The sequence below is a fragment of the Scylla paramamosain genome, chromosome 33, assembly GCF_035594125.1.
Source record: "Scylla paramamosain isolate STU-SP2022 chromosome 33, ASM3559412v1, whole genome shotgun sequence".
NCBI classification, from domain to species: domain Eukaryota; kingdom Metazoa; phylum Arthropoda; class Malacostraca; order Decapoda; family Portunidae; genus Scylla; species Scylla paramamosain.
The window spans coordinates 14,237,368-14,257,367 of NC_087183.1; the positions used below are offsets into that span (position 1 = coordinate 14,237,368).

The window sequence follows — 20,000 nt, forward strand, 5'->3', positions numbered from 1 at the left end:
GTTTTCTTCTTTCTCTTACCCCTCTCCATCCTCCTGATCTTCATCTACTTCTTCTTCTTCCTCCTTTTCCTCCGCATCTTCTTTTTCTTGTTCTTTTCTTCTTCTTCTTTTTCTTCTTTTTCACCACCTCCTCCTCCTCCTCCTCCTCCTCCTCCTCCTCCTCCTCTCCTTTACTTTAACCTCCTCCCATCCCTTTAATCCACCTCTCAATATGCCCCTCTTTTATTCAAAATTCATGCTTCCCAATGTTCATAATCCTTTATCTCATGTTTCCGTCTTAGTTCTTGTTCCTTTATGCATATTTCCTCTTTTATCATCATTTCTCCTCTCCTTTATTCGTATTTTCTCTTATTCATCTTTTAGTTCCCATTTACTCTTATCTGTCTCAACTTCTCGCAAGATTAAGATAAAAGACGGAGATAAGGAGAGAGAGAGAGAGAGAGAGAGAGAGAGAGAGAGAGAGAGAGAGAGAGAGAGAGAGAGAGAGAGAGAGAGAGAGATGAGCGCCGAGGGAGAACAAAGGAAGATGAAAAGGAGACTAGAGGGAGAAGCAACACCTCCTCTTCCTCCTCCTCCTCCTCCTCCTACTACTACTACTACTACTACTACTACTACTACTACTGCTACTACTACTACTACTACTACTATTTCTCCTCCTCCTCCTCCTCCTCCTCCTCCTCCTCCTCCTCCTCCTTTAAATGTCATGCTGATGTGAGGGCGACCTAGTTTCATCTCCTCCTCCTCCTCCTCCTCCTCCTCCTCCTCCTCCTCCTCCTCCTCCTCCTCCTCCTCTTCCTCTTCCTCCTCTTCCTCCTCCTCCTCTTCTTACATACATAGTTGTTATTGGTTGTTATTTATCACTGTTTGTCCTTCGTCTTCACTGCCTCTCCCATCACCATTACCTCCTCCTCCTCCTCTTCCTCCTCCTCCTTCTCCTCCTTCTTTGGCAACGCCATCCTTCTCTCCCTCCAGCCTTGACACATTTATAAGCAGAAGGTGAGTAATTTGAATGCATTGGAAGAGGTTACACGGAGGAGGAGGAGGAGGAGGAGGAGGAGGAGGGTGGGGATGCAGAAACTTCAGCTTCAAAAAAAAAAAAGCAAGAAAACGAATATTCTCCAGAGAGAGAGAGAGAGAGAGAGAGAGAGAGAGAGAGAGAGAGAGAGAGAGAGAGACGAAATCGAGCTACAAGTTGGCAATTTTTTTTCCTTATCGTGAGACGTTCAAGAGAGGAATAAAACTCTCTCTCTCTCTCTCTCTCTCTCTCTCTCTCTCTCTCTCTCTCTCTCTCTCTCTCTCTCTCTCTCTCTCTCTCTCTCTCTCTCTCTCCCCTATCATTAGTCACCCGGTTTTTAATCTGTCTTTCCTTCCCTTCTTATCCATTCATCTTTTGTCCTCATTTTCCTTTTTATCTTATCTTTCTTCTTCCTTTTCCCTCCATTTATAAATCTTCCTTTATTTACATCCTCCTTATCTTCTCGTTCCGTTTCCCTATGTAACTCCACCACCTCCTCCTCCTCCTCCTCCTCCTCCTCCTCCTCCTCCTCCTCCTCCATCTCCTTTATCACCTATCCGCAATTCCTTCCAACGATTCTCTTCTCCACGTCTCCCTCTCTTCTCTTTCTTTATCTACCTCCTCCTTCACTCCTTCACTCTCTATCTCCTTCTCATTCTCCTTTCCTATACCGTTCTCTTGACACTGAAAGGGAAACGAAAAGGAAAAAAAGAAAGGAAAAAAGAAAAGTCCATCTTTGGTTGAATGAGAAGAGGAGAAAAGGAGAAGAGGAGGAAGAGGAGAGGAGAAATAGAAAGAAGATAATAGAGGGAGGCAAAAACGCTGTGGTTGAAGGAAAGAATGAAGTGGAGGAGGAGGAGAAGAAGAAGAAGAAGAAGAAGGTGATGATGATGATGATGATGATGATGATGATGATGATGATGATGATGATGATGATAGTAATAATGTGGAGGAGGAGGAAGAAGAAGAAGAAGAAGAAGAAGAAGAAGAAGAAGAAGAAGAAGAAATGATACTGATGATGATAAACAACAACAACAACAACAACAACAACAACAACAACAACAACAACAACAACAACAACAACAACAACAACAACAACAACAACAACAACAACAACAACAACAACAAACAACAAAACATGTATAAATTAGAAAAAAAAATCAGTAAGGAAAACAATTGGATAAATATCACAAGCAATTCTCTTCTTTTTTTTCCTCCCTTTTTTTCCCCGGAAACTAGGACAACCCATGGACATAAAAAAATATATATAAATAAATAAATAGAGTCACTTATTACTAATTGTTTGTTTTTTATTATTTTATGACGCGCACGAAACGAGATTACCGTGGAAAAAACAATAATGGAAAGCGTATTATTATTATTATTATTATTATTATTATTATTATTATTATTATTATTATTATTATTATTATTACTATTAAGGTATTTACTCGAAGGAAACATTGATGAAACAAAAGAATAATAAGATAAATAATTGCTTGAGAGACAAAAGGAGGAGGAGGAGGAGGAGGAGGAGGAGAAAAAACGGAGAAGTTAGACGAGGAGGAGGGAAGAGAGGAAGGTGAAGAAAAAATTAATGAGAACAAGAAGAGAAGGGGAAGGGGGAGAAGAAGAAAAAAAGAAGACGGAGATGAAGGAGGGAGAAGTAAAAGAAGGAGGTGAAAGTGGAAACAGAAAAAAATGCAATTAGGAGGAAATAGGAAGGAAGGGGAAAACAAGTGGCCATGGGAAAGATGAAAGATGGAAAAAAACATGAAGAAAAACAGGAAAAAGAAAGACACAGACGAAGAGGAAAAGGAGTGCTTTGAGAAATAAATTGTGGAATAAACACGAACAAGGGAAGAAAGACAGACAAAAAAGATAAATAAATAAATAAAGTAAATATTCAAAGTAAAATTCACAACACCTTAATTTTATTCACACCTGAGTTAAGTGAAGAAGGGAAAAAGACACAAGAATTTATAAAGTTATCGAATATTTTAACCCCCCTGGAAATTCTAGGCAGGTAAAGAAAAATGGGAATGGAATACGGATAACCATATTTTTCCAAGTCCATAACCAGCAACACGTAATCTTGACTTGATAATGAAGTGAAGAGAGAGAGAGAGAGAGAGAGAAAAAAAAATGCTGGAGGAAAATTATGTTGGTTAACTTTTATCATGGAGTAAAAAAATTGTTCTCAGGAGTAATGAATTAAGTCTTTCGTCTCTCTCTCTCTCTCTCTCTCTCTCTCTCTCTCTCTCTCTCTCTCTCTCTCTCTCTCTCTCTCTCTCTCTCTCTTTCTCTCTTCATGGCAAGTGATAAAGACGAGACAAAATGAACGTGGATGATTGATGAGGTAATGATAAGAGGAAGGACACTTAATTGAAGGAAGAGGAGGAAGAGGAAGAGGAAAAAAGATATGAGTCTGATAACTCCGCGCGGCAACTTCTGACGAGGTGATCAGCTGGAAGATGAGAGCCCCAGGAGAGTCAGCTCCAAGTCAGCACCTGGTCAGTACCTAGTCAGCATTACGTCAGCAGCACAGTCATCATCAGTTTAGAATATTTAGCAAAAGGTTAATATAGTCAGCACTCGATTCAGCATAAAGTCAGCATGAAATTAGCACCGATTCAGCACTGAGTCAGCATAAAGTCAGGAAATATCAGTATAGCCAGAATGAATCAACATAAACCCACCACAAATTACAATAAAGCAGGACAATTTAGCTTAGATCAGCACAAAGACCAGCACACAGATCAGCACAAATCAGAAATAAGTCCGCGCACTCACCACAACTCAGCATAAAACCAACACGGAATCAGTACTCAGTAAAGTCAGCACGTGAATCGACACAGTACAACTTAAACTAATATTAATGCTACAACCACCACCACTACCATGACCACCACCACCACCACCACCACCACCAGCCACCCAGGTGAGTCCCCTAATGAAGTCGGGACAGGTGCACAATACCTAATGAGGCGGCGGAGGCTTCACCTGTCCGGGCCATAAAGGTGAGGGGCGGATGCTATCCAGGTAAAGCTTCCAACGTCAATAAATGCCAAAGAATTTATTTCATCGGACTTATTGGAATTTGGAAGAATAACTTATCTTTCCATCAGGAGGGAATTCCCATTGATCTTGCTTTCACTCTCTCTCTCTCTCTCTCTCTCTCTCTCTCTCTCTCTCTCTCTCTCTCTCTCTCTCTCTCTCTCTCTCTCTCTCTCTCTCTCTCTCTCTCTCTCTCTCTCTCTCTCTCTCTCATCACCTGCATGCATATGGATTCTTTATGTCACTAGATATGGAGACACCGGCGCTCTCTCTCTCTCTCTCTCTCTCTCTCTCTCTCTCTCTCTCTCTCTCTCTCTCTCTCTCTCTCTCTTGCCATAACTTCCGAAGAAACCGCAGGAAGAGGAAGAGCCAGGAGTAAAATGGAAAAACAGACACGAAGGAAAACAGGCCAGAGGGGAAAAAGGCGTGTGAGGGAAACAATTGCGAGGGGAAACAATTATGAGGGGAAAAAAAGTGAGGTAAAGAGGCTTTAATGGGGATAAATACGGTTAAGAACTTGGTGGAAGGAAAAACAACTAAACTCGGAGGTTACAAAACAGAGAGAGAGAGAGAGAGAGAGAGAGAGAGAGAGAGAGAGAGAGAGAGAGAGAGAGAGAGAGAGAGAGAGAGTACACAGGAAACAAAACAAGACAGCACTATGCAAATACCACAAACCCAATTTTCTTCCTCTCTCTCAAAAAAATAAATAAATAAATAAATAAAAATAAAAAAAAAATCAGAAAAAGGACGAAAAAAAAAAAAACATCCTGGACATCCACATAAACAAGGTCACAAGGTCACAAGGTCAAGGACTCGAAGGATACTCACGGAGAGACTGTGTGGGAGGCGCCCTTGGATGTAGTCGGCGAGAAGGCGCAAGGTTCGAGTCGTCGGAGTGCTGCAGGACTTGGCGTAGGCTTGGCGACGCCTCCTCCATCCTGCACTCTCCAGGGGCGCCACGGAAGAGCCTGGAGACGCCATCTTGTGTGTAGATTGTAGGATGTCGAGTAAAGGATACTTGTTATCTTCTGTGTATGATGCAGACGTAAGGACTTGAAGGATAGTTTAGATTTGAAGGATAGTTGTAGGATGTCGATTATAGGATGCTTGGGATCTTGAGTGTAGGATACGTAGGATTTTGAAGGATTTTAAGGTTAAGGATTTGAAGGATGGGATGAACTTTGAGTGTGCGACGTGCAGGATGCGTGATGCAGGATTGTAGGATGCGTGAGATCTTCAGTGCAGGATGCGTAGGATAATAAGTGAAGGACTGGAAGAATTGGATGGGTCAGCAACAGGAGGCGAGGGTAAAAGGATTCCGGAGTTAAAGGATCTTTTCTTTGTGACTTAAGAGGTTTCCGGTGACTTATCCTTTGGTGGAGCGTGAGCTGAAGGAGTTTCCAGTCTCAGTCATGGCACTTCCTTCACGCCCTTGTCCTCTTCCTTCATTCCAGTGACCTGCGGTTTGGTTGAGCCGTTCCTGGGGGTCGTCTGGTCGGCTGAGGCACGTTACTGGGTCGTTGGGGGTATTATTGTGTTGGTTCCAGTGGTTCATTCCGGTGTTTCTGTCTGGTTCATTACACTTGTTCATATGAGATTGTTCAATGCTTCGGATTCATATTTCCAAAGTTGATAAGTTCAATTCATTCCGGTTCTTTGTTTGGACTTTTCGTGTGAGTTATATAATCATTTCACTTACTTGTCTACACATTTCGAAAGGTTATTATTAGTTAATTCCAGTTATTTTCAACACATTCCAGCAGGTTAAAGTTAATTCCAGTTATTTTCAACACATTCCAGCAGGTTAAAGTTAATTCCAGTTATTTTCAACACATTCCAGCAGGTTAAAGTTAATTCCAGTTAATTATCAAGACATTCCAGCTAGTTGATTACTCATACAAAACATTCATTCACTCATTCCAGCGAGTGTAAAGAGTACTTCCAGCTACTGATTGGTTCCAGGAAATTATTGATTCATTCCACCTCCAACTGAGACATTCCAGCCAGATATTCCAGTGAGTCATTCCAGGGAGCGTGACAGCAGCTCTCCATGATTCATATTCCAACCAGGCGCCAGGCATTCCATTCTAGACGTCACTGAAGTAACACCATAACACCAACAACTTTCCCCCACGAAGTTAAAGGGAATGTACACGTTTTTTCCCCTCTGTTCGTTTTTCCCCGCTCTAAATTTGTTTTTCCTTGTGTATTCGTTTCTTCCCTGTAGATTCGAATTTTTCCTCAATATTCGTGTTTTTCCCCTCTATATTTTTCCGTCTCTGTAAAAACCTCAATCTTTTCCGGGATTCAAGCTTCATTCAGTCCTTTTTCCGAAGCAATGAAGTGAGGCAGTGAGGCAGTGAAGCGTGACACAATGAACCACACCCTTATTCACTCCAGTTACCAGTGAATACACCTGAGTAAGTTACCAATATACACACGCACGTACGTACACACTCACACTTCCCTTATGTACGTAACCAAAGAGGTATTTCCAAATTTACGTACAGTCGAAAAAAACACTATGTCTACTTTTACAGGTACACGCACACGTACACACAGATAGGCGTCAGGAAGGTGGGTGCAGGTGGGTACAGTCGGCCAGGTACGCGAGACCCATTACACCTGTCGGCTCTCCTCGCTTCCACCTGAAGAAGAGGGAAAAGGAGAGTATTAGAGAGACGCTTGGGAAAAGATAAAGAGAGAGAGAGAGAGAGAGAGAGAGAGAGAGAGAGAGAGAGAGAGAGAGAGAGAGAGAGAGAGAGAGAGAGAGAGAGAGAGAGAGAGTAAATGGAAAAAAATATCTGTAAAGCGTGAAAACTCTATAAAAAAAATAAATAGACCATTAAATAAAAAAATAGATAAATAAATAACTTAAAGGGAAAAAGGTGATACGGAAACGTAATGGATAAAACATCAAAATTTAATCGATCACTTAAATTCGGGATGAATAAGAGAACAAAGCAACAGTAAAGAAAGAAAGAAAGGAAAATGAATAAAATAAATACATAATAAATAAATAAATAAATAAACAAAATAATTAAATAAACGTAAAAATGAACAAGCAAATTAAAAAAATAAATAAATAAAGGAGAAACTGAAAATGTGGAGAAAAGAGAAAAACGAGATGAAAAGTTTAAAAAAAATATGAAGAAATAAGAGAGGATAAATGGGATGAAAGAAAGAAAGATAAACGTAACAATGAATAAAAAAATAAATAAATAAAAGCATAATAAATAAAAAAAGAAGGAAAAAGAAGAAAATAAACAATTAAGTAGAAAAAGCGGGAGAAAGCAAAACAAATGATAGAAAAATGAATAAAAAAAAACAAAGAAACAAAAACCATCAATATGAATAATAATAACAATAATAAAATGAACAACCAATAAACGGAATAAAAACAAATAGAACCAAAAATCGATAACAATAAAACAACAACAACAACAACAACAAAAACAACAACAATTCAAACAAATAACAACACAATCAACAACAAAGTGAACCAAAACAAATAACAAGAAAAGGGGAGATAACCACTAACACTCAAGATGGCGGACGAACGCGCATTGAATTAGACCAAAAGTGCAAGCAAGAATAATGAGGCAGGCCATTTAGTTTATTCAATTCCAGACCCTGAATAGAAACTGAGAACCGGAAGATGAATTAAAGAGAGGGAGACCGTGATGAAAGAGAGAGAGGGAGAGATGACATTACCAGCCTTACCTGTGTGAATATAATGAGAAAGGTAAGCCATGCTGGTGGTGGTGGTGGTGGTGGTGGTGGTGGTGGTGGTGGTGGTGGTGGTGATGGTAGTGGTGGTGGTGATAGATGTTTTATTTCTCTCTCTCTCTGTCTCTCTCTCTCTCTCTCTCTCTCTCTCTCTCTCTCTCTCTCTCTCTCTCTCTCTCTCTCTCTGTCTTTTGAGCAGGAAGTAAAGGAGGAAGGGAAGGAAGGAAAGAAGGGAAGAAGGGAAAACAGAAGAGAAGAAGAGGGAGAAAGAGAAAGGAGGAAGGAAAGGCACGTTGGAAGGAACAAACACTTATGAGAGAGAGTGAAGAGAGAGAGAGAGAGAGAGAGAGAGAGAGAGAGAGAGAGAGAGAGAGAGAGAGAGAGAGAGAGAGAGAACTATACAAAACCAACAAACCATCCATACACACACACACACACACACACACACACACCATATCCTCACCTCCATTCTTAATAACCCAAACACAGAACAAACACAAAACAAACACCACTATCTTTTGTTTACACCTAACTGTGGACACTTCTTTCCTTGCCCCTCCACTTTTTTCCCTCTGGAGTGGAGGAAAACGAGGCAGCAGAGATCGAGGAAGCAAAAAAAAAAAAAAAAAAAGAGGATTAAAAAGACGCAGTACTTAAAACCTGCTGTGGGAATTTAAATATTTCAGTTTGCCTTCGAAAAATTTCAATATTCACGGAACAGAAAACGGGAATGGCATGGAGGAGTTAGTTTTAAAGAGCACCATCTAAGAGAGAGAGAGAGAGAGAGAGAGAGAGAGAGAGAGAGAGAGAGAGAGAGAGAGAGAGAGAGAGAGAGAATGAGAGAGTGTTATGATGCCTCTTCTCAGTAACGTCAACGAAATTTCCGGATTCTAATGCAAAGATTATGATTACGACAAAGATAATGCAATTCCTGTTCATCTGTATGCCAGTGTAATTGATATCTTTGTGGTCAATTAATTAACTGTATGTATGTGTGTGTGTGTGTGTGTGTGTGTGTGTGTGTGTGTGTGTGTGTGTGTGTGTGTGTGTGTGGAAGGAGTGTTTGGAAAGATGAGTGAGTGAATGCGTGAATGAGTGATGTACCATACGAAAGAGAGAGAGAGAGAGAGAGAGAGAGAGAGAGAGAGAGAGAGAGAGAGAGAGAGAGAGAGAGAGAGAGAGAGAGATTTTTAATTATGTATATATTTCATATCAACATTATCTGTATCCTTTGAGGAAAATTTTTAATCGTAATTTTTGTTCATTTTTTTGTACAAAGTTTGGACTTTAGCTGGGATATAATTGTGATACGTTCTTTACTTAGAAAAAAATGTACATATGTAAAATATTATCTAGAGTTCTTAGGAGTGAAGCATAAATAATAATATTTCACTTAAAAAAAAATGACACAGAAAAACACACTTTTCAACTGATATATACTTTTTATATCAATATTCTTCTGTCGTTGTTTATTTATCAGTAACCTTAGACTATTGATGGCAAGTGAGTGAGAAAAAGAGAAAGGGAGAAGAGGAAAAGAGAGAAGGAGAGGCAAGGCAAGGTAAGTCAAGTGGTAAGAGGTTTAATGTGAGATGGAAAAAGAAAGAGAGGAAAGTGAGTGGGGAGATTGCGTAGGTGCAGATGCTGTTCTTTTCTCTGCTCTCCCTTCCTCTCACTCTCCCAGTATATTTCTGCTCCTCTTTATCTCTCTCTCTGTAGCGTGTACCTGCGGCAATGCTCTCTCTCTCTCTCTCTCTCTCTCTCTCTCTCTCTCTCTCTCTCTCTCTCTCTCTCTCTCTCTCTCTCTCTCTCTCTCACGTAAAACTTTGATGATTTTCCTTTCTACAATTCAATGCATTTTCTTTTTCCCAATTACGATTCGATTTGTCTTTTCTTTCTTCCTTTCTTCTTTTCTTTTATTATTAATTTACTTTAATCTATTGTATTACTTCCATTTCCGTCCGTCCGTCCGTGTGTGTGTGTGTGTGTGTGTGTGTGTGTGTGTGTGTGTGTGTGTGTGTGTGTGTGTGTGTGTGTGTGTGTGTGTGTGTCTGTATGTGAAAAAGAACAAGGATAGTCTCTCTCTCTCTCTCTCTCTCTCTCTCTCTCTCTCTCTCTCTCTCTCTCTCTCTCTCTCTCTCTCTCTCTCTCTATCCATCTATCTATCTATCTATCTATCTATCTATCTATCTATCTACCTATCTATCTCTCTCTCTGATATCCAAGGCACCGTACAAAACTTGGCATTCAGATTCCCATACCGTGGCACTGACGGAAAAAGAGGCACCTCACTTATGGCACCCCTCCAGGAACGGGGCACTGAGTCCTGGCACTGATGGCACTGACGCAAAACTGTTGGCACTCCTGAACTGGTGATGGTTGTGGTGGTGGTAGTGGTGGTGGTGATAGTGGTGGTGGTGGTGGTGGCTCAAGGTAGTTTCTTAGTGGGAGAAGTAACGTCCTCTAATCTCTCTCTTACACTCTTACAGGGACTGCCTTCTTGTAGTTTCTCTAGTGTTCTTTTGTTCTAATATTTTTAATCCCAGTGTTATGTATCCTAATTGTTACGTCTTCATTCCGCCTGTTCCTTCCACCTTGTTTCTTCTTGTCTTCTTCTCTCTCTCTCTCTCTCGTGTTTCTTTCTTTTCTTCTGTTTTGTTTCTTACTTTCTTCTCGTGTCTTGTTGGCTTGTTTTCTTTTCTTCTTTTCTTCTTTTTGCTTCTTATTTTCTTGTATTTTGTTGACGTTTCCACTTCTTCTTTTCTCCTCTTGTTTCTTGTTTTCTTCTCTTGTCTGTTTCTTCTTTTTCTCATTTCTTCTTCTCTCGTGGTGATTATTTTTTTCTCGTTTCCTCATTATCTTCCCTTATTTGTTGTTTTTTTTTCATTTTGTGTCTCTTTTTTTAGTTCTCGCTTCTGCTTTTTCCTTTGTTTATCGTTTCCTTCTTCCTTCTTCCTCCTGTCATGTGGCTTCTTTATATATTACAAAAAGTAAAGCTCTAAAGAAAAAACTAAAATTTAGTTTTTTCTTTAGAGCTTTACTTTTGTAAAATGCTTCCTTTATAACCATCATTATTTAATAATGATGGTTATAAAGGAAGCATTTTACTCTCACTATTTTAACCTAACCTAACCTAACGTAACCTAACCTAAACCTAACCTAACCTAACGTAACCTAACCTAACCTAACCTAACGTAACCTAACCTAACCGAGTCGGGATATCAAGGTCATCTCCACTACCTCCATTATCTCCACCATCTCCATCAGTGACGCAAAAGTGGAAGAGACTTTGCAAACTCAATTCCTCCATCTATCAACTCGACACAGCCTTCCAGATAACAATCCCGTTTTCTTTACTGACACTCGACTGTCCTTCTCTTCTACACTGAACATCGCCGGTCTGTCTTGTACACCACGACCACCACCACCACCGCCGCCGCCACTAATGACCTTCTTGTGGCGCTATTTGCGAAAAGGTTAATTGAAGGTCAGTTTAGGAAGCGGGAGATTACCCTCATCACCATCACCACCACCACCTCATCACCACCAGCTTCACAACAAGATAAATTTAGACTTTCCTCCCACACCCACCACCATCAGAAGAAACATCACCACCATAACTTTAAGACTCAAGGCTCATCACCACCACCACCACTACCACCACCACCACTACCACCACTACCTTTACCACCAGTATCTCATTAACCTTAGGGCAATAAAGCAGGTAGGTGGATAGTAGACAGACAGGCAGACAGACAGACAGACAGACAGACAGACAGACAGACAGACAGACAGACAGAGAGAGAGAGAGAGAGAGAGAGAGAGAGAGAGAGAGAGAGAGAGAGAGAGAGAGAGAGAGAGAGAGAGAGAGAGAGAGAGAGAGAGAGAGAGAGAGAGAGAGAGAGAGAGAGAGAGAGAGAGAGAGAGAGAGAGAGAGAGAGAGAGAGAGAGATGTACATAGGCTTATAAAGACAATATTGCCACGTAAAGCAAGATAAAGTTAGGTTAGGTTAATGTAAGGTTAGGTTAGGTTAGGTTAGGTTAGGTTAGGTTAAGTTAGGTTAGATTAGGTTAGGTTAGGTTAAGTTAGGTTAGGTTAGGTTAAGTTAGGTTAGGTTAGGTTAGGTTAGGTTAGGTTAGGTTAAGTTAGGTTAAGTTAGGTTAGATTAGGTTAGGTTAGGTTAGGTTAAGTTAAGTTAGGTTAGGTTAGGTTAGGTTAAGTTGGGTTAGGTAAAGTTATGCCCGATAAGCTAAGTTAAGTAAAGGTAAAGTAAGATAAGATAACGTTAGGCAAGATAAAGATGCGGATAAGTTAGTTTACATTAATTAGGCAATGCAGGATAAGGTAAGATAAGGTAAGATAAAACACAACTAAGACCAAGTAACAGAGGAACACTCAAGAGCAACAAAGAGTCACAACAAGAGCAAGTATCGATCTACACCCTGCCACTGTACATGTCCCCGCCTGTACCTGTGTGTGTATGTAAACAGGTAAACTGACCTCAGACCCTACTACAGGTGACCATGATTACCTCAGTTTACTTTACCTGAGTTTACCTGAATTTACCTTCTTCCGGCTTTCCCCAGGTGTTCATTTCCGCCCTTCAAGCATATCCACCTGCCTCCACTTCTCTCACCTGGCCTTTTTAATCCTCTATCCCTCCACTTATTCTTAATTAACTCTGTCGTGTAAACGATTCCACTTTTTTCCACTCGTCATAAATGATAAAAAGTGTGGATTGAAAGTTAATGAATGTGATTTTCCTTTCCTTTAGTATCCGGTTAATGTACACACACACAAGCTCTCTCTCTCTCTCTCTCTCTCTCTCTCTCTCTCTCTCTCTCTCTCTCTCTCTCTCTCTCTCTCTCTCTCTCTCTCTCTCTCCCTTTCATATGAAGCGTAATTCGTCCCCATTTTTTCTCACCTCCTTATGTTTCCTACAAAAATATCCATACATATGAAGACACTACCTACACACACACACACACACACACACACACACACACACACACACACGTCGGTTCATGCTCGCTCACATGTTATGCCGTGTGAACGTGAGAGCAAACACGCACATGAATATCTCTGTGTGTGTGTGTGTGTGTGTGTGTGTGTGTGTGTGTGTGTGTGTGTGTGTGTGTGTGTGTGTGTGTGTGTGTGTGTGTGTGTGTGTGTGTGTGTGTGTGTGTGTGTGTGTGTGTGTGTGTGTGTGTGTGTGTGTGTGTGTGTACAAAGCACCTCGACACCATTACGCACATCTAAACATTGCTGGGATACACACTTCCTCTCCCTTACCACCTCTCCCTCCTCCTCTCTCTCTCTCTCTCTCTCCACCCCATGCAACCTTTTCTCAGCCTCTGCCAGCGTTGCACCCTCCATCGCTTCACCTTTCATAACCATCCAGCCATCCATCACGCCTCCTCTCCCTTACTCTCCCTTCACACCCACGCTCTCACAATTACTCACCCTTAACCTTACACTCACCTTTTGTTATTAATTAAACAGGTAACCCTCGCTACCCATGCCCCCTGTATCTTGACCTCCCATATGCCTCTCTCTCTCTCTCTCTCTCTCTCTCTCTCTCTCTCTCTCTCTCTCTCTCTCTCTCTCTCTCTCTCTCTCTCTCTCTCTCTCTCTCTCTCTCTCTCTTCTGCATCTTGATCTTGGTTTTCTCTTTTATCTTCTTATCTTTTTGTTATCTTCCTCTTACTTCCTTTCGTTTTTTTATTTTCCTTTATTCATCTAAGTTTTTTTATTTACATCTTATCTCTTATTTATTTATTTTTTTAGTTTTCTTTTGCTCTTTCTGACCTTCCTGATCTCTTACCTTCCTCCTTCCCCTCTTTTATCTTCGTCCTATCCTCCACTTTCATCTTAATTCTTACATCTTCCTCGCCCTTCTCTTACCCTGTCATTATCTTTTACTCCCTTCTTTCCCTCTCTCACCCTCCTTATCTTCTCTTTCCCCTATCATTATTTAATTTCTAACATCTTCCTTATGTCTCCCCCCTTATCATCTTTCTTTACCCTTCTCTCTCTTTCCCCGTATCTCTTGTTCCCTCTCTCACCTTCCTTATTTATCCTCCTACTATCATTATCTTATTTCTATCATCTTTCTCATATCTCCCTCCCTTCATCACCTTTCTTTACCTTCTTCTCTCTCCACTATCGTCATCCTTACCCTCCTATCATCGCCTCATCACCTTCATCATCTCTATCTCCTCCCTGACTCTCATCTTTTACACCCAGACACTCCTACCTTCATCTCCTTTCTTCTCCCTCTTTCCTCTCTCTCTCTCCCTTTATCTCTCTCTCGCAGCCTCCCTCAATCCTGACCCAGTATGGTAGCCTTACCTGTAGTGGTCTTCCCTGCGCCTCTCATTACCTTTTCACTCTCTCCCGCACCTCAGCATTCTTTAATAAGGTATTTCAGGTCTAGATTTTAAAGTTTTCCTTCTCTAATCTTTAAGGAAAATGGACGAAGTGGGAAAAGTTAGCTGGTTTTCTTAATTTTTTTTTTCTTAGTGATTATACGTTTTTTTTTTTCTCTTCTTTCTTTCGATTTGATCTTGTTCTTGATCTTACTTCGTTCGCCTCACCAATATTATCCAACGCTGTCAGTCTTCTGCGCCTTCTTCAGCCACTTCCATCACTCTCTCACTCTCGCACTGCATCCATACACATTCTCTCAGCTCTCCTTTTCTCTCTCTCCTGCAGGTTAGACCCATCTCCAACATCCTCCTCCCTATATGCTCTTCCTCTCTCTTGATGTGTCTAAACCAAACCACCTAAATCTTCTTTCTCTACCTTGTTGGAATTACGTCTCTCTCTCTCTCTCTCTCTCTCTCTGCAGTACACCAGCTGAGATACATAAGGTACATCTTAACATATTTATTATATTAAGGTTGATTCCCAGTAAAGCATTCATCTATGTATTTTGTAATCCATGTTTTATTAAGTATCACAGTAATTAGGGTTATATGAGTGTGTGGGTAGACTGTAATGCTGCAATTATTAATGAGTATTGAGTTGACTGATGAATATTATGATGATGAAACTTATGATGATGAAATGAGATGATGAAATGTATAAAGAAAAGAGAAGAACTCCAGTGAAAAATGAAGTATGGAAGAAAGGAATGAAAAGCCTGAAGGAAAGAAAACAAAGCAACAGTAACATTAAGGTCTAAAAAAAAAAAAAAAGGACGAAAATGTCAGAGGAAAATAAAACTACAGTAAAATAATTGCATAGAGGAAAAAAATATGAGGAACTATAATGAGTGTGTGAATAAACCATAAAGTTACGCCTATTAATTTATCCTATGAGTATTTAATTGAATATTCTAATGATGAAACTCGCCTTGCTTTTTCAGTGCGGACGTTTATCATTCTTATCAATTAATTCCTTCATTTATTCTATATTTCACCGAACATCACGTACATTATTCGATTAGCAGATTAATTGAGTCCAGTGTATGGCTATTATAACTCTCTCTCTCTCTCTCTCTCTCTCTCTCTCTCTCTCTCTCTCGTGGTAATAAGAGTAAGACAATTAGATTCCCGTGACTGAATCCAACACGACGGCTGCTAAATCATGAGAGAGAGAGAGAGAGAGAGAGAGAGAGAGAGAGAGAGAGAGAGAGAGAGAGAGAGAGAGAGAGAGAGAGAGAGAGAGAGAGAGAGAGAGAGAGAGAGAGAGAGAGAGAGAGAGAGAGAGAGAGAGAGAGAGAGAGAGAGAGAGAGAGAGAGAGAGAGAGAGAGAGAGATTATTACTGGACGAAAACAGAAATCTTGCTGACTTTCAAAAAATAAAGTCTCGAGATAAACTGCAAGTATGTTTATGGAGGAGGAGGAGGAGGAGGAGGAGGAGGAGGAGGAGGAGGAGGAGGAGGAGGAGGAGGAGAAGGAAGAAGGCGAAAAAACAGCCGGAGGATGAAGCAAAACAGGAAGAGGAAAAAGAGGGGGAGAAGGAGGAGGAGGAGGAGGAGGAGGAGGAGGAGGAGGAGGAGAAGGAGGAGGAGCAAATGCAAGACGTTTCACAAGCAGCTGTTCATTCCTAGAGGGAGTTTTTTTTTAAGCGTTCTCTCTCTCTCTCTCTCTCTCTCTCTCTCTCTCTCTCTCTCTCTCTCTCTCTCTCTCTCTCTCTCTCTCTCTCACTTTCACAATCTGATATTTATGTCGTAATATTTTTCGTAAACGGTGTAAAGAGCAGAATATCTCTCTCTCTCTCTCTCTCTCTCTCTCTCTCTCTCTCTCTCTCTCTCTCTCTCTCTCTCTCTCTCTCTCTCTCTCTCTCTCAGATATGCTAATTAAAACTTGACTCATTCTGTTCTATTAAATGTGAACTTCTACCTATCTACACACGCACGCACGCACGCACAAACACACGCTCACGCACACACACACACACACACACACACACACACACACACACACACACACACACACACACACACACACACAAGGTCACAAGAGGTATGTGTGTGTGTGTGTGTGTGTGTGTGTGTGTGTGTGTGTGTGTGTGTGTGTGTGTGTGTGTGTGTGTGTGTGTGTGTGTGTGTGTGTGTGTGTGTACGGAAATCTCCCTCCCTATTTACGTTATCTTAAATATTTCTCTTACGTCACTGGCCTTCTCTCTCTCTCTGTCTCTCTCTCTCTCTCTCTCTCTCTCTCTCTCTCTCTCTCTCTCTCTCTCTCTCTCTCTCTCTCTCTCTCTCTCTCTCTCTCTCTCTCTAAACTAAAACCCTTTCCTGAATCTCTAACGTCCCATATATTCTCTCTCTTCCCCGTAGATCAAAGCCCTCTCTCTCTCTCTCTCTCTCTCTCTCTCTCTCTCTCTCTCTCTCTCTCTCTCTCTCTCTCTCTCTCTCTCTCTCTCTCTCTCTCTCTCTCTTTGTCCTCCTCTCACGTACCCTTTGGTTTAATTGCGTTAGTAGATAAATGCTTTTAGAATGGTGTGTGTGTGTGTGTGTGTGTGTGTGTGTGTGTGTGTGTGTGTGTGTGTGTGTGTGCAACTTACTCGCCTTACTCTTTGCATTCTTCTGCTTTAACACACACACACACACACACACACACACACACACACACACACACACACACACACACACACACACACACACACACACGTCACGTCTCCTCAACACAACAAAACAACAACAAAAGGCGCAAAACTAATCAACACACAGACACACACACAAATAACATGAGGATTTAACAAAAAAAACAAGCAAAAAACACCACCACCACCACCACCACCACCACGACCATCACCACCACCACCATCGCCACCACCACCACCACCACCACCACCAGGATAACTAAGAGTGTGGTGTTTCTTTACAAGGACAATTTATGATGAGAGAGAGAGAGAGAGAGAGAGAGAGAGAGAGAGAGAGAGAGAGAGAGAGAGAGAGAGAGAGAGAGAGAGAGAGAGAGAGAGAGAGAGAGAGAGAGAGAATTTTCCGCCAAAAGCCCCACCCCCCAAAAAAAAGAAAGAAAGGAAAAAAGTCAGATATAGAGGAAACCAACAAAGGAACCAACCAACAAACAAACAAACAAACAAACAAACTTTACCGGCGGAAACTGAAACATTTGTTGCTCCAGATTAAAAAGGAAATTACATGAATTAAAGTTAGTTGACTGTTGCTGTTGTTGTTGTTGTTGTTGTTGTTGTGGTTGTTGTTGTTGTTGTTGTTGTGGTTGTAGTTGTGGTGGGTGATGGTAATAGTGGTGGTGATGGATTGATGTGTGTGTGTGTGTGTGTGTGTGTGTGTGTGTGTGTGTGTGTGTGTGTGTGTGTGTGTGTGCGTAAGTGCTTATCTGTCTATAATAGCCTGCTATGAAGCCTTTATCTGTTTTGAATTAATCTCTCTCTCTCTCTCTCTCTCTCTCTCTCTCTCTCTCTCTCTCTCTCTCTCTCTCTCTCTCTCTCTCTCTCTCTCTCTCTCCACAGATTCGGGGACATACCAATCTCGATTCCTGTGTAAAACCACTCGCCCGAATAGCTAATCGATCTCTCATTGGCTGCAAACCCTCCTCCTCCTCCTCCTCCTCCTCCTCCTCCTCCTCCTCTTTGCGCCGTCTTTCACTTATCTCCCAAGGATTGAAGGAGATATAGATAAGAGAACATATGGATGGATTGGGAGGAGGTGGAGGAGGAGGAGAAGGAGAAGGAGGAGGAGGAGGAGGAGGAGGAGGAGGAGGAGGAGGAGAAGAAGGAGGAGGAGGAGGAGGACTTAACATAATCACATTCACTATCAATGTTCTGACGTCTTCTTGGAGGTAACACAATTTACTTCTTCTTCTTCCTCTTCCTCTTCCTCTTCCTCCTCCTCCTCCTCCTCCTCCTCCTCCTCCTCCTCCTCCTCCTCCTCCTCCTCCTCCTCCTTCTCCTCCTCCTTCGTTAAAATACAGTACCGACTTAATTTTCTTCCATTGTTTACTGTGTGTTGCATTTTGTATTGCAGTTTCTTAGTAGCAGTAGTAGTAGTAGTAGTAGTAGTAGTAGTAGTAGTAGTAGTAGTAGTAGATGATGTTAAAAGTACTTATTCTTACTTTTCACTGTTGTTTCTTTGTGTGTGTGTGTGTGTGTGTGTGTGTGTGTGTGTGTGTGTGTGTGTGTGTGTGTGTGTGTGTGTGTGTGTGTTTACTTTACGTGTTTCCTGGCAGCGTGCGGGTTATTGTTCTACAGTTGCAAGGTATAAAAGTTTGAAATCTGTTTGTTTGTTTCTCAACTCTCTCTCTCTCTCTCTCTCTCTCTCTCTCTCTCTCTCTCTCTCTCTCTCTCTCTCTCTCTCTCTCTCTCTCTCTCTCTTATATATATGTATCCGGCTGAGTTTCACGGAATCTTCTCTCTGTGTTTACCAGAGTTTAGGATTAAAAAGATTAAGGAGGAGAAGGAGGAGGAGAAGGAGGAGGTGGAGGAGGAGGAGGAGGAGGAGGAGGAGGAGGAGGAGGAGGAGGAGGAGGAAGAGAAGGAAGACGAGGAGGAGGAGGAAGAGGAGGAAGAGGAGGAGGAGGAGGAGGAGGAGGAGGAGGAGGAGGAGGAGGAGGAGGAGGAGGCCAACGTTCCACCGCTTGTGAAGACACGATGTTTGCCACTCCTCCAATCTTCCTTTTTCCTCCTCCTCCTCCTCCTCCTTTTCTTCGTCCTTCTCCTCCTCCTCCTCCTCCTCCACCAATCGCCAAGTCCCATTCTCCTTTTTCTTTTTTAATCGTAAACTCTGGTAAACACAGAGAGAAGATTCCGTGAACCGAAGGTAAGAAAAGAAAGGGAGAAAGGTTGTCCTCTGTCTCTCTCTCTCTCTCTCTCTCTCTCTCTCTCTCTCTCTCTCTCTCTCTCTCTCTCTCTCTCTCTCTCTCTTCTCAACATCCACCCACTGCAGAAAATGATGACTGGGCTGGTTTTAGCTGGAGGAGAAGGAGGAGGAGGAGGAGGAGGAGGAGGAGGAGGAGGCGTGCCCAAATAGGAAAGAAGGTAAAAAAGGGAGAAAGAAAATATGAAAACCTGAGAGAAAATTAAAAGGGCGAAAGGGGATGACAATATAGACAACAACAACAACAACAACAACAACAACAACAACAAGGAGGAGGAGGAGGAGGAAGAGAGGAGGAGGAATAGGAAGCGTATCAAGACAAGTTAAGTTACCCATTTCTTTCTTTTTTTTTTTCTTTGCTATTAACTTAAATAAACGTGAAATTTTGTCATTATTTCCTTATGTTCCCTCTTCTTACATCTAGTGAATAAAGACCATGATGAGTAATAAAGACGAACACCCGCGCTACGTGACTGGAATGTTGCTTCCCGCTGGTTCGTGTTGCTTTATAATGATTCACACAGTAATTAATGACTGTTATGTGTAATTGGGCAAGTCAAGGTGTACCGTTTGAGGCGATGTTGCCATGTATCTTGTGTGCAGCATCACCCTAATGGATATATACTACCAAGGGGGTTCTCAGTTTCAGTCGTACACTCTCTCTCTCTCTCTCTCTCTCTCTCTCTCTCTCTCTCTCTCTCTCTGTGGACGGGAATGCATGTAGATCACGTACAGTCGAATTTTATGGATCATTCGAATCCCTCTTTATAAATTTATGGGCCGTGCGAGGCAGCCAGTCCCTCCTGCATATAATGGAGCCAGATGGAAGGGAACATAATCTTGGAATAAGGAGCAAGTTAGTTAAACACCCACTTATGTAGATCGTC

General features: G+C 41.7%; 1 long non-coding RNA gene across 1 annotated transcript in view; it reads right to left on the reverse strand.

The window, feature by feature from the left end:
* The window catches only part of LOC135089727 (uncharacterized), a 68,411-nt gene that overhangs the window by 22,066 nt on the left and 26,345 nt on the right, over positions 1-20,000 (reverse strand). Inside the window, exon 2 of the long non-coding RNA XR_010261615.1 lies at positions 4,901-6,720. This is a non-coding gene — a long non-coding RNA (uncharacterized LOC135089727). The remainder of the gene's footprint in view (positions 1-4,900; positions 6,721-20,000) is intronic.